Raw genomic sequence first — 12,106 nt, forward strand, 5'->3', positions numbered from 1 at the left:
GGTTACATTTTCCTTCCTTTGTCTACATCAGTGGTGTCCAAACTATTCCACACAGGGCCGCAGTGGGTGCTGGATTTCATTCCTACAAAACAAGTCGACATTTTTTCACCAATCTGGTGTCTCACAAGTGTAATCAGTTGATTGCAGTCAGGTGCTGCTTGCTTTAGCACAAACTTCATCGGTTAAACTGTCTGTGGTCGATTGGTAGGAACAAAAACCAGGACCCACAGCGGCCCTTGAGGACAGGTTTGGACACCCGTGGTCTACATATTAGATTTGACTTTATTTTTGCCAGCAGAGACTCTACCAGTTTCTCCAACGAGATGTTACAACAGTAATCACATGACTGCATGATACCAATCAGACGTAACAATGCATGGACACCCACAAGCTTGCAGTCAAAGTCCTATGATTACTCTAGCCTGTTCAATCATGTGGCGTTTTGAAAGCACCATTAAAAAACTATTTGACATAGACACTAACTTCAAAATTACTCCTACGCATGGATTTCAACCTCTCTCCCAGTTTTTATTTTGTACAGATAGACCACGGAAATGTGAAGATTCAGTATGATCGTTTTAATTTCATGGAAGGAAATGTTTTCTCCAGTAGAGCGCACTCATGTCTTTGAATGGGCGAAATCTCATTTCTCCATTTTTATAATCTCCATTTTCGGATTTTTGTGAATTTTATATTTAACATGGTCATGTCATAGGCTATAGTACAGTATAATAATAACAATTCATTTGTGAGCAATTATTCACAATGTTACCCATTACTTGAGTGTTCTTTTTACTAAGTACTTTTTTACTTGTACTTGAGTAAATATTTTGGATGGCTGCTTTTAATTTTACTTGAGTGGTATTATTTTGAAATAATGCTACTCTTACTTGAGTAAAATTTTTGGCTACAGGTCGACCAATATACCGGCCAGCCAATACACCAGGCCTTCCATTGGCTGATTTGCAAAACAAACAAACAAAAAAGCTGGGATATTGCGATTAATCTGTGGCAGTCTCCCATCCGAATACTAACCAGGCTTGACCTTGCTGAGCTTCCTTGTTCAGGTGTTTTTAGGGTAATATGGCTGCAGAGGATATACGACGAATGCACGTAGGCAAGCTGCAGCCGACTACTGACAGATGGACCCTACTAAGCTCAGAGCCACTGCAAGCCAAGCTGGGCTCCAGGCTTGCTTGTTTTGAAACACATGGTAAGGTTTGTTTTACCATCTCGATGAGAAAGAATATGCAATGTTGCTTTAGCCTTTAAAGCAGGGGTCCCCAAACTTTTTCCTGTGAGGGCCACATAACCCTTCTCTTCTCTGATGAGGGGCCGGGGTCAGTTTGTAACAGAAAAAGTGTGACGATTGCAGGAGTGCCTAAATGTAAAAATGTATTGTTTTTCAGAAAGCCACAATCAAATAACCCTTTCTGGATTCTTCACGGAACCAAAGTAAATAAAATAAAAATGATATAATATAATATAGTATAATATAATATAATATAATTAGGGCTGTCAAACGATTAAAATTTTTAAGCGAGTTAATCACAGCTTAAAAATTAATCGTAATTAATCGCAATTCAAACATCTCTAAAATATGCCTTATTTTTCTGTAAATTATTGTTGGAATGGAAAGATAAGACACAAGACGGATATATACATTCAACATACTGTACATAAGTACTGTATTTGTTTATTATAACAATAAATCAACAAGATGGCATTAACATTAATATTCTGTCAAAGCAATCCCTGGATAGAAAGACTTGTAGTTCTTAAAAGATAGATTTTAGTACAAATTATAGAAATTTTATGTTAAAACCCCTCTTAATGTTTTCGTTTTAATAAAATTGGTAAAATTTTCAATCAAAAAAATTAACTAGTAGCTCACCATTGTTGATGTCAAGAATTACACAATGCTCATGGTGCATAAAATCAGTCGCACCCAAGCGCCAGCAGAGGGAGACAAAAAACACAAGTAACAAGTGGACATGACACTGCTGTCATTTTAATCTGTTTGAGCGGGGCATATGCGTTAATTGCGTCAAATATTTTAACGTGATTAATGAAAAAAATTAATTACCGCCCGTTAACGCGATAACTTTGACAGCCCTTAATATAATATAATATAATATAATATAATATAATATAATATCATATCATATCATATAATATCATATAATATCATATAATATCATATAATATAATCAAGGGTGCACATAATTTTTTTGCCCAGGTTCTCAGAGGAGGACCTGGAGATGTGACTTGGTCCTCATTGAGCTTGAGAGCCGACCCACCTGATGCGATAAATTTATGACAAGCTTTACTTAGAGCCAATTAACTTTGATTAATTATATTAACAGTTAATGCTTGATTAACATCAACTGGCACAACAAAATTGCCATTACGTTGAAGTGAAATGTAAAGAAATAAACATAAAAGCACCAATTCAAAATAAAGGGCATTATGCGGCTCCCACATTAACTCCAAGCCTTTTTAAAAGTGGGATGTCCTCCTCATAAGACCTCATTGAACGTGCATGTTTAGCTTTGTAAAATGCGAGCAAAAACACGTTTGTCAGTGCATGTCGCTGTTCATTACCTTTATTCCGCCCTATTCCGCCACATGTCCATAGGGCGAGTGGGGTCCTGTTTGACATAGATAGTTTGCTTAATTGCCACATGCTCTCTGTTTTTTTCGTGCTTTTCAAAGTTTGGATGGCTGAAATTCTTTGACCCTACATAAAATGCGTTGCTCTAATCGGCGACATTGGGATTCTCACGGCACATTTTGTACCGCATTTCCGTGCGAGCATCATTCGCTTCTAGCCATGGTACCTCCTGTAGCCACTTTTCAGCAAAAGTCCTTTTTTTCGGTAGCTCCGGTGACGTCTCTGTCGTCTGTCTGTCTTTTGACGGGGGTGGGGGAACACGGAAGTAATTACTCAGTGTGGCCTGCCTCATCGACATTTTGAGAAGTTATTTTCTTGTGTCCGCGGCAAATAGAGTGGTCAGCCATCGGTACGCAAAAGCGTATGGAAGCCGTTGAGGGCCAGCGCGTTTGTCTACGTCCAGTACGCATGTGCGGACCACTTATGTGCACCCCTGAATATAATATAATATAATATAATATAATATCATGTAATATAATATAATATAATATAATAATACTGTATTAATTAAATAGATAATAACCAAATAACCATTGCTCAGTTCTTCACAGAAAAAAGCCAGGACATAAATAACTCTATTGAAAAAAAAAAAAAAAAAAATTTTTTTTTTTTTTGTTCAGGGGTATCCGGCCCGCAGCCACATATTCTAATATTCTATTCTATTATTCAATATTCTAATTTCCTGAGACAGTCAGGAAATTAGAATATTGTGTATTCTAATTTCCTGAGACTGTCCTGTATATATACACAGGACTGTCTCAAAAAATTAGAATATTGTGTATTCTAATTTCCTGAGACAGTCCAGTATATATACACATACATACATACATATGTATATATATTTACATATACACATATATATACATACATATATACACTCACCGGCCACTTTATTAGGTATACCATGCTAATAACGGGTTGGACCCCCTTTTGCCTTCAGAACTGCCTCAATTCTTCGTGGCATATATTAAACAAGGTGCTTGAAGCATTCCTCAGAGAGTTTCGTCCATATTGACATGATGGCATCACACAGTTGGTACAGATTTGTCTGCTGCACATCCATGATGCGAATCTCCCGTTCCACCACATCCCAAAGATCCTCTATTGGATTGAGATCTGGTGACTGTGGAGGCCATTTGAGTACAGTGAACTCATTGCCATGTTCAAGAAACCAGTCTGAGATTATTCCAGCTTTATGACATGGCGCATTATAATGCTGAAAGTAGCCATCAGAAGTTGGGTACATCGTGGTCATAAAGGGATGGACGTGGTCAGCAACAATACTCAGGTAGACTGTGGCGTTCCAACGATGCTCAATTCGTACCAAGGGGCCCAAAGAGTGCCAAGAAAATATTCCCCCCACCATTACACCACCAAAGTTGGTGCAGATTTGTCACCACCACCAGCCTGAACCGTTGATACAAGGCAGGATGGATCCATGCTTTCATGTTGTTGACGCCAAATTCTGACCCTACCATCCAAATGTCGCAGCAGAAATCGAGACTCACCACACCAGGCAACGTTTTTCCAATCTTCTATTGTCCAATTTCAATGAGCTTGTGCAAATTGTAGCCTCAGTTTCCTGTTCTTAGCTGAAAGGAGTGACACCCGGCATGGTCTTCTGCTGCTGTAGCCCATCTGCCTCAAAGTTCGACGTACTGTGTGTTCAGAGATGCTGTTCTGCCTACCTTGGTTGTAACGGGTGGTTATTTGAGTCACTGTTGCCTTTCTATCAGCTCGAACCAGTCTGGCCATTCTCCTCTGATCTCTGGCATCAACAAGGCATTTCCGCCCACAGAACTGCCACTCACTGGATAGGTTTTCTTTTTCGGACCATTCTCTGTAAACCCCTAGAGATTGTGGTGCGTGAAAATCCCAGTAGATCAGCAGTTTCTGAAATATTCAGACCAGCCCTTCTGTCACCAACAAACATGCCACGTTCAAAGTCACTCAAATCACCTTTCTTCCCCATACTGATACTCGGTTTGAACTACAGGAGATTGTCTTAAACCATGTCTACATGCCTAAATGCAGCGAGTTGCCGCCATGTTATTGGCTGATTAGAAAATAAGTGTTAAGGAGCAGTTGGACAGGTGTACCTAATAAAGTGGCCGGAGAGTATATATATATATATATCTTAGGGGTGTCAAAATTATTGCGTTAACGGCCGTTAATTAATTTTTTAAATTAATCACGTTAAAATATTTGACGCAATTAACGCAGATGCCCCGCTCAGAGAGATTTAAATGACAGTACACAGTGAGACGCTCACTTGTTGTGTTTTATGGAGTTTTGCCACCAGGTGCTGGCGCTTGGATGCGACTGATTTTATAGGCTTCAGCATCCATCAGCATTGTGTAAGTAATTATTGACAACAATGGCGGGCTACTAGTTTATTTTTTGATTGAAAATTTTACAAATTTTATTAAAACGAAAACACTAGGAGGGGTTTTAATATAAAATTTCTCTAACTTGTACTAACATTTTTCTTTTAAGAACTACAAGTCTTTCTATCCATGGATCGCTTTAACAGAATGTTAATAATGTTAATGCCATCTTTTTGATTCATTGTTATAATAAACAAATAGTCCTTATGTACCGTATGTTGAATGTATATATCCATCTTGTGTCTTATCTTTCCATTCCAACAATAATTTACAGAAAAATATGGCATATTTTATAGATGGTTTGAATTGCGATTAATTGCGATTAATTACGATTAATTAATTTTTAAGCTGTAATTAACTCGATTAAAAATTGTAATCATTTGACAGCCCTAATATATATACATATATATATATATATATATATATATAAATAAATATATATATATATATATATAGTGCCTTGCAAAAGTATTCGGCCCCCTTGAATCTTGCAACCTTTCGCCACATTTCAGGCTTCAAACATAAAGATATGAAATGTAATTTTTTTGTCAAGAATCAACAACAAGTCGGACACAATCGTGAAGTGGAACAACATTTATTGGATAATTTAAACTTCTTTAACAAATAAAAAACTGAAAAGTGGGGCGTGCAATATTATTCGGCCCCTTTACTTTCAGTGCAGCAAACTCACTCCAGAAGTTCAGTGAGGATCTCTGAATGATCCAATGTTGTCCTAAATGACCGATGATAAATAGAATCCACCTGTGTGTAATCAAGTCTCTGTATAAATGCACCTACTCTGTGATAGTCTCAGGGTTCTGTTTAAAGTGCAGAGAGCATTATGAAAACCAAAAAGATTTCCCAAGCTTTAAACATCTCAAGGAGCACTGTGCAAGCCATCATATTGAAATGGAAGGAGCATCAGACCACTGCGAATCTACCAAGACCCGGCCGTCCTTCCAAACTTTCTTCTCAAACAAGGAGAAAACTGATCAGAGATGCAGCCAAGAGGCCCATGATCACTCTGGATGAACTGCAGAGATCTACAGCTGAGGTGGGAGAGTCTGTCCATAGGACAACAATCAGTCGTACACTGCACAAATCTGGCCTTTATGGAAGAGTGGCAAGAAGAAAGCCATTTCTCAAAGATATCCATAAAAAGCCTCGTTTAAAGTTTGCCACAAGCCACCTGGGAGACACACCAAACATGTGGAAGAAGGTGCTCTGGTCAGATGAAACCAAAATTGAACTTTTTGGCCACAATGCAAAACGATATGTTTGGCGTAAAAGCAACACAGCTCATCACCCTGAACACACCATCCCCACTGTCAAACATGGTGGTGGCAGCATCATGGTTTGGGCCTGCTTTTCTTCAGCAGGGACAGGGAAGATGGTTAAAACAGACGGGAAGATGGATGCAGCCAAATACAGGAACATTCTGGAAGAAAACCTGTTGGTATCTGCACAAGACCTGAGACTGGGACGGAGATTTATCTTCCAACAGGACAATGATCCAAAACATAAAGCCAAATCTACAATGGAATGGTTCAAAAATAAACGTATCCAGGTGTTAGAATGGCCAAGTCAAAGTCCAGACCTGAATCCAATCGAGAATCTGTGGAAAGAGCTGAAGACTGCTGTTCACAAACACTCTCCATCCAACCTCACTGAGCTCGAGCTGTTTTGCAAGGAAGAATGGGCAAGAATGTCAGTCTCTCGATGTGCAAAACTGATAGAAACATACCCCAAGCGACTTGCAGCTGCAATTGGAGCAAAAGGTGGCGCTACAAAGTATTAACGCAAGGGGGCCGAATAATATTGCACGCCCCACTTTTCAGTTTTTTATTTGTTAAAAAAGTTTAAATTATCCAATAAATTTTGTTCCACTTCACGATTGTGTCCCACTTGTTGTTGATTCTTGACAAAAAATTAATATTTTATATCTTTATGTTTGAAGCCTGAAATGTGGCGAAAGGTTGCAAGGTTCAAGGGGGCCGAATACTTTTGCAAGGCACTGTATATATGGCGGAAAACACAGACAAGACTGAAAAAGCAGTTTCTGCTCTTGCAACCCTCTATAAAATAAATTGCTGTATTTAAAGCCAAAAGAAGTGTTGTGTTTGATAGAATAATATGTCTATATGCTGCCAAAGCAGATTCATGGCCCATTAAGCCCCCGAATTATTTTTAATTTGTCCTTTTTACCCTGGAAACCCCCGTTTACAGACGTCGCGCAACCGCTTTTGTTTCAACCCAGCCATAAAAAGAAGGTAAGTAATTATATTTATTGTTCAAAATGTCTGTCATTTTTAGCTTAGAATCATTATTCGATGTCTAATATTTCATTTAAAAAAAAAACACTTAAAAAAAATTATTCACTCGCATGGTTTTAACTTTTTAAAAAATTACGTCAGAATGAAAAAATGGCATCTGCAAAAAAGTCACGGATATCTACCTCATAACTATCGCTTAACTGTATTTTTTTTGTTACTTTTGCATTTTCCCCGATATGATAAATGATAAATAATCGATCCAAACAAAGAAAATTTGAGAAAAGAAACGTTTAAAAGGGTAAATATATGAAAAAGAACATCTCCACCACTCCTTGAGGTCTTCAACCCTTGCGACCCTTGTTATATTACCATGTTTCACATTTAAAATTCCCCCCCCCCAAAAAAAAACAGCTGTTGCCATTCACAGCTGTGTCTTGACACTCAGTGATACATGCTTCATGGACCTTTTGGACCGAAACAAGGTAAATACGCGATAATTCGTTAAAGTCATAGTGTCTGTAATTCTGCTCTCGCGTGCTCTCACCTCCAGATAGGGGTTTGCTGATTAAAAAATTTAAAAAAAAATTTTTTTTTAAAAAGCCCTCCTGTTCAAAAATTTTTCTTCCCCCAGAAAATTGAGATTTTAAGCTTTCCAATGATGTATCCCACGTGCATATCGGACAATTTTGCAAGTTGGCCAAATTGGGGGTCTCAGAGCGGAACTTCAAGTCACCGAAGTGTTTTCCGCCATATATATATATATATATATATATATATATATGGCGGGAAACACTAAGGTGACTTGACCAACTTTCAAAATTGTCTGATGGTAATATAACGAGGGTCGCGATGCAGAAATCGCAGACATCAAGGAGTGGTCGAGATATTCTTTTTCATATATTTACTCTTTTGACCGTTGTTTTTCAATTTTCTTTGTTTGGATCGATAATTTATCATCTAACAGATCGAAGAAATGCAACAGTAACAAAAAAAAAAAAAAAAAAACAATTAAGTGATAGTTATGAGGTAGATATCCGTGACTTTTTTGCAGACGCCATTTTTTTTCATTTTGACATAATTTGTTTAAAAGTTTAAAATATGCGAGTGTATAATTTTTTAAAGTCTTTTTTTTTTTTAATGAAATATTAGACATCAATTAAGGATTCTAATCTAAAAATGACAGACATTTTGAATAATAAATATAATTAATTACCTCCGTTTTATGGCTGGGTTGAAACAAAAGCGGTTGCGCGACGTCTGTAAACGGGGGTTTTCAGGGTAAAACGGACAAATTAAAAATAGTTCGGGGGCTTAATGTGCCATGATTCTGCTATGGCAGCATATAGACATATTGTTTTATCAAACACAACAGTTGTTTTGGATTAAAATACAGCAGTTGTGCAAGAGCAGAAAATGCTTTTTCAGTCTTGTCTGTGTTTTCCGCCATATAGATAATTTTTTTTTTAACTCCTCCCTATCCATTCAGTACTTTTGTGTTCTACTTGGTTGTGTATGGTTATACCCAAAGTTCAATAAATGGTTGGAATTCTAGTAATGTGGTTAATTTCTAATTTATACATTTAAATTATGAGTGTTGCCTTTTAAAACCAAAATGCTTTGGAGAAAAAAATACTATGTCACCCTGAAATATCAGCTGCATTTTTTTTTTTTTTTAATCTGTATCGGCCTTTGGAAATCCCCTATCGGTCAACCTCTCTACAATACACACCTCTGAAAGTTACCAAACTATTGTTTCCAGTGAGGCTTAAATTTGAATTATGGAAGAACGAGCACATTGGTCAACTTCTGTGATAATAAGTGTATTTAAAACTTCAAATATGTAATCATCTTTGCATTTAATGTTTTTTTTTCTTAAATTATATTAAACGCAAGTTAACTATGGACTGCATGTGCTTAATCGCAATCAAAAATTTTAATTGCTTGACAGCACTAATACATACGTATAAACACACACATATTGGTACCGCTACTATGAACGTCTGTACTTACAGAATTTTCAGGTTAAGATCAGTGGAATCTGATTACTTTTTTCAGTAACAAGTAATCTAACGTGTTCATTTTTCTAAACCAGTAATCTGATTAAAGTTAGTATCCTTCGTGTCTGTGCGCTACTATTTTGTTATTCCCGCATAATGTTTGTAGAATAAAAAAATATTGTAGTCATGTACGAAAAGCATTTTGAATAGAAAAATGCTTGAAACGTTCCCAGTGCGTGTTCCCATGGTAACCGCTCTAACTACTTCCTGTTTTGGTCTCGAGTCACAGGCGCGAAGTGTTTTCGGATGGCATGGCCAGGCTGCCAATGCGGCTGCACATTCGAGCCATGTGTTGAGATGTGCGAGGGAATGTTGATCTGTGTACATCCACGAATGAACGTGAGTTTGTAGTTTAGACCCCATACATGCGTGGCCGTTTCGTAGCTTTCGTTGCAACGACGGGCAGTCATCGCTCCAAGTTGGCAAGCATTGTTTATGTGAAATTCGTGTTGCACATTTATGCCGTGAGGTGACGTGCTCGTTTTGCATCTTTGAGATGTGTTGTAAGTCCGATTGAGTGTAAAGTGTTAGTTGCCACCACGTTTTGTGGCCAAATTGACCGCATGTGTGTAAAGCGTACCTCCGGGTTGTGCGTCCGCATCCAAGATTAAGCCTTACATCAAAAATTCTGATCTTCCCCTTTAAATTCAATTATCGGTGAGTCAATTCCATGCGATGACATTTTTCTGTTGTCATTCTTATGTGGAGGCGGCAAAGGGAGAAAAATTTGTAAAAAGTAACTGATGAATTACTATTAAAGTAACTTAGTTACTTTGATAACAAAGTAATCCGTAAGGTAACTACATTACTTTTTTAAGGCGTAATCAGTCATTAGTAATTAAATTAAATTTTCAAGTAATCTGTGACAACAATGGACATGCCTCACCAGGATAATATTACCTCCTGTTATAAAAGAAATGCCAGGATACGAAAGGCAAAAATACAGTATGGCTGGGACTTGCAGCTCCCAGAGTTTACTCAACATAACATTGCCTAGCATTCCTGCCATCCAACTGGCTAAGAGGGACCTTTATTGTATGCGTGTATCGCAGCGTCCTCTTCATTCGCCCCTAGTGTTCTGACAGCTTTACATGAGTGTATTAACTTTTATTCTATTCTTGGTTTTTTACATTACGCACAGCTCTGGTTTTATGTTTATTGTGCAATAATCCAATTGTAACATCTATTTGTTACATGGTTTGATGCGTTATAAAAGATTTATGCCTTAATTTTGGGGGGATTGGAACGGATTCAGGCATTAAACGGCAAAACACGTCTCTACTTACCAAATTTTCAAGTTATGAAACTATTTCCAGAATCAATTAATTTCGGAAGTAGAGGTACTACTGCATGTAGTGGTGCCTCATCATACGAGTAACTCACCTCACGAGTTTTTTTGGGGGGAAATGCCTGGCATCCAAAACTCTACTAATGGGCTACGACAATCAGCTGTCCCCTGGCGTAAGTGCTTTCATTTGATCAGCCCTTTCCGGAGTAGCTATCTAGCAAACAAACCATTTTCATGCAGCACAGTAGAACCAGTTAAACAGCTCCATTGCAAGGGAACTGGTTTGTAAACATAATGCGATCCCAAAACAGCTTGTGGTTTCATACCTCTCTTGTCACTCCCATAAAGCCGCGATCAAGTACGTATCGCACCTTTAAACTTGAAATACAGTAACTTTACTTTAAAAAGGGCATTGGTCCTTCAAAATTTAAACCTTTTTTTCATGATTTATTATTAACAAATCCCGATTATCAAGGGGAAAATGGCCTCAACACCGTGCATGATTACGTAGTAACCTGAAACTCGACTGTTGTCCCAAAGGACTTACCAGCATACCTGGTAGGGAGACACACCTTACTATGGAGGACGTTTCCGTCATTGGGCAACACTTGCCACAACCACTCAACTCCTTTCTCCATTGTCATTAAAGTTGCTTAGCAGATTGTCTTATATTGACAAAGTAATAAACAAAAGTGTTGCAAGGCACTATGGCGCTACAAATAGTGCGCTAAGAACGGCCACCTGTAAACAAGCAAAGGGTTGTGTATGAGTGATGGATACTTTTGGCCCTAGAGTTGACAAGTGCCGGAGAAATATGGCTATAGCATTTTCCGCTAAGGTGTAGAGTGAATTAAATAAAAGAAGTGCAAAACAAGTTAGCCTCGCTCGCGCACACAGGTGAAAGTTGCTAAAATTGCTTTCATGGGTGTGGTGAACCGTTTTTAGCAATTAATGAGTACCTAATGTAGATCCAGACTCGTGCCCGATCGATGTGGAAAAGAAACAGGTGGCTCTGAAGAAAACTATTGCTGTTGTTGCCAATAAAGCAACACGTGTGGCCATTATAAAGAAGTAGCACACTGCCGCGACCCTCAAAAAGGTAACTACAACCAAGTGGTATTTCAAAAATTCCTGGATAGCAGTACTTTACCCACCTGAAACCAAAACCGGTCGTTTTCGAGTTGGTCTTCACTATTCGGCGGAATTCTTTTCCAGTGTCAATGAGAGTTGGAACTCCTTGTCGCGTCAAATAAATTAAAATGAAATCGTACAGTACAGTGCTCACAGAATCCTCAACGTAGTTATTATGTGGGGCGGGGGCGACAAAAAAAAAAAAAACTAGATTTGAAGGGGTTAAGACGTATTCGCGGGTTCGATGTAGCAGCTACTCTAAGACAAGCAGCTTTAAAATTTGACTCCGCCTTCCC

General features: G+C 38.1%; 1 protein-coding gene across 4 annotated transcripts in view; it reads right to left on the minus strand.

Annotated features, from left to right (window-relative positions):
* llgl2 (LLGL scribble cell polarity complex component 2) overlaps nucleotides 1-12,101 on the minus strand; it is a 73,199-nt gene extending 61,098 nt beyond the window's left edge. For 3 of the 4 annotated variants that reach the window (XR_009061741.1, XM_057825771.1, XM_057825773.1), the window contains exon 1: nucleotides 11,834-12,101. The gene's annotated coding sequence lies outside the window, so the exon portion shown is untranslated. Of the gene's footprint in view, nucleotides 1-11,638; nucleotides 11,795-11,833 lie in introns of those variants that run through there. The other variant, XM_057825772.1, reaches the window with a different exon arrangement.
* Nucleotides 12,102-12,106: the final 5 nt, after the last annotated feature.

This window comes from Corythoichthys intestinalis, chromosome 21 (genome assembly GCF_030265065.1).
Source record: "Corythoichthys intestinalis isolate RoL2023-P3 chromosome 21, ASM3026506v1, whole genome shotgun sequence".
Lineage (NCBI taxonomy): Eukaryota > Metazoa > Chordata > Actinopteri > Syngnathiformes > Syngnathidae > Corythoichthys > Corythoichthys intestinalis.